The sequence below is a fragment of the Gekko japonicus genome, unplaced genomic scaffold (assembly GCF_001447785.1).
Source record: "Gekko japonicus isolate JY-2015 unplaced genomic scaffold, Gekko_japonicus_V1.1 scaffold2056, whole genome shotgun sequence".
Taxonomy (NCBI): domain Eukaryota; kingdom Metazoa; phylum Chordata; class Lepidosauria; order Squamata; family Gekkonidae; genus Gekko; species Gekko japonicus.
Window position 1 is genome coordinate 323,330 of NW_015177081.1, and position 3,208 is coordinate 326,537.

Below are 3,208 nucleotides of genomic sequence, written 5' to 3' on the forward strand. Positions count from 1 at the left end.
GCTCGGCAGTGGAGCTGCAAGGCCGGCGGCGGCCGGGACCGTTGGGGGCGGGTTGTGTGTGGCCTTATGACACACTTCTGGTGATGTCAGGGGGTGTGGCCTTATGACACTTCCGGTGATGTCAGGGGGTGTGGCATATGCTAATGAGTTATGCTAATGAGTTCCCCTAGCTCTTTTTCTACAAAACGACCCCTGATTGGTGGTTTATTTTTGCTGCGTGTTTTGGGCGGAAGGGCCGGATCGGGGACGGGTGCGCAACGCTTCCCAGATGTTGCGGTGGGATCGCGCCCGTTTGCTGCGCCCCCGATCCGTCCCTCTCCCGGCCCAAAACCTCTCGTGTGACCGGGGCCCGAGTAGACAATAGCGACCTTGATGGATTCAGTAGAAGGCAGCTTCGTGTGCTCCTCCAACAGATCATCCAACGGAGAATTGGGCTGCGATCATACGCACAATTAGACCCGACGTAGGTGCGAATGCCAGGCAGATTTAAAGGGTGTGATCAGAGAACAGCATCTGGGAAGCGCCCCGCAGCCATCAGCAACGCATTCTGCTCCGCCAAAGCGGAGTTAAAAGACATCGAGGAAAATCTGGTAGTAAACGGATTGCGATGGGCCACGGACGGACTTTCCCCTGTCTGATCGCTCCAACGGACTCTCATGGCATCGGAATGGTCCGATCAGGCCATCCCGACTCCGTGCCGTTGTCTCCCCCCCCCCTTCGCAGTATTGCAAACTCCACACGGAGCCCTCGGTGCAGAGGTGCTATTCATCGATCCCTTGTTTAAGCACATGGGGGGAAAACAGCACAAAAAAAAGGACTCACCCGCTGTTGTGTCTGATCACACACTGACGGACTGCGCCTGCAGCTTCACCAGGAGGCGTGATTGTGCAACTGCGGGTCGAATTCCTCTGGAGGAGATAGCCTCACTCCCCCCCCCCCCCCCAGTTTTTCCTGGCGCGTGTGGCAGGAACCATAGATTTGTTTCTAAGGCCCTCCCTGTAGTATTCCAGATGAATCCTTGACTCCCAACTGCAGAAGTGTCCTCTGCTTCCTTGAAATGTGAAGGTTTGCTTGCTTCTTAAATGCCCTTGAAGTTGAGACGCCCGTGATCTATTTAGAAGCGTAGCGGCATATTTAAGCCTGAACATTTATTGAGATCAGCGTCCTATCTGAATGTGGTATTCCGTATGACTTGTTGTCAAGCACTTCATGAATACAGAGAGCTTTTGTACTACTTTAATATCTCCTGTTGGGAGCCAGTTTGGTGTCGTGATTAAGTGCACAGACTCTGGGAGAACCGGGTTTGATTCCCCACTCCTCCACTTGCACCTGGCTGGATGACCTTGGGTCAGTCACAAGCTCTGGCACAGCTGTCCTTGAAAAAGAGCAGTTTGTGTCAGAGTTCTCTCAGCCCCACCCACCTCACAGGGTGTCTGTTGTGGGTAGGGGAAGGGGAAGGAGTTTGTAAGCCACTCTGAGACTCCAAGTGAATGGTGGGGTATAAATCCAATCTCTCCTCTTCTTCTTCTTCTTCCTAAGGAAGATCCAGTTTTGAAACGTTATATAATCCGGAGCCGACGTTGATGATGTACCTGTGCACAATGATTTTCTTATGAATTATTAATGATCTTGTAGTGCTTTAGATTACAATACATCAGAAGCTTTTTTTTTGCAAGTCCTGGTGGCTGCTTGATTTGTGGGTCAGACTCTCAAGACTGTTGTCTTTATACTTATTTTCTGATTGGGTCGTGTTTGTCCATATTTATCTTGAAGTTGTTTAACCATAGTGGGAGTGGCCGGTTCCTGTTCCAAATACTTCTCGGCGCCCTTTTCGCATCTCCTTGCCTTTAGAAGAAGGCACTGAACTTGGGGGAAACAATTTAGCTGTCATTCGAGAGTCAAATTAACTTTGCTACCAACTGTGTTGACAATTGAACATTCCTGAACATTCCCTGTTTGAACTGCTGCCTTTGGGCAGAAGATATAGGACAATTAAAGCAAGGACAAATAGATTAAAAAATAGTTTTTATTCGAGAGCTGTTATGGCCTTAAATGCTGTATGGAATTGGAATTTGGGTGGCATTGGTGGTTTTAAGTTGTTATGTGAACCTTAAGGGAGTTATGGGACAGTCGTGAATGGTGTGTGAGTGTATATGAATATTGTTGTAGATCACCGAAATGATAGCATATTTAATTTCGTTGTACTATGTACAATGACAATAAAGTATATTATTATTATTATTATTGTTGTTGTTGTTGTTGTTGTTGTTGTTATTAGGGCTGCAAGGTGTTTGAGTCAGGAGTGGACTCCCAAGACGACACACTCCATTCAGCTCATGCAGACTAGCCTTTCTAAGTAAAGCAGTCCTCTTTGCCAAGTTTGTCTGACGTCATCTTAAGACGTATGCTTTTAATTTGCAGGAGCCCGAGTCAATGCCAAGGACAACATGTGGCTGACCCCCCTCCACCGAGCCGTTGCTTCGAGGAGCGAAGTGAGTGATATATCCAACGCATCATGACCTTGTGCAATACGTCTGTCATATAATTCACTGGAAAGCTGAAAATCATTTCCGGGTAGCTAAGATTACGACCACTTGTCCCATATCTGTGTTCTAGCAGTTGGTTGCATTACAGTTTAGATTTCAGCAAAGTAATGAAACCAAAAGTAAAGACTCTGCAATCTTTAATTTGAGATCCACGCGCAGCTCAGAATTGTCACCATCCCACTTGGCAGAAAAGAAAGTGTCACGAATCCCATCTGGCTGCTGTTGAATGGTTGCGAGCAGCCAGTCCTGGGTCAGTCATGCCAGTCGCCTGCTAGCAAGGAGGCTGCTGCTGGGCCTGGCCCCAGTGAGTCCTCCCAGAAAGGCGAAAACAGCCCTGATGGAAACCAGGGCTTGAAGGCTGGCAATAGTGTCACAGTTGCCTAGCAAAGGCCACTGAGGGTGCTTGCTTGTTAAAGCTACATGTGCTGCTGCTATTCTTTGGCGGTCTACCTTGGGTCCCAAGGGCTCTGCCAGTCATCAGCTCTTCTTTCTTGTCACATGTTGCCTTAAGTCTGTCACTCTTAACCACTATGCCATGCTGGCTCTCTAGCTCTTAGCCAGATACTCTGACCACTACAATGTGGCCCCGGTCACACGGGCTGGAAAATGCGCGGGGGGGAAGCGTGGCTGTTTGCCCCGGAGCAAACGAATGCGCGGCCACC

General features: G+C 48.9%; 1 long non-coding RNA gene across 1 annotated transcript in view; it reads left to right on the plus strand.

Moving 5' to 3' along the window:
- Positions 1–2,491, plus strand: part of LOC107124751 — a 30,702-nt gene extending 28,211 nt beyond the window's left edge. The window contains exon 3 of the long non-coding RNA XR_001482991.1: positions 2,422–2,491. This is a non-coding gene — a long non-coding RNA (uncharacterized LOC107124751). The remainder of the gene's footprint in view (positions 1–2,421) is intronic.
- Positions 2,492–3,208: the final 717 nt, after the last annotated feature.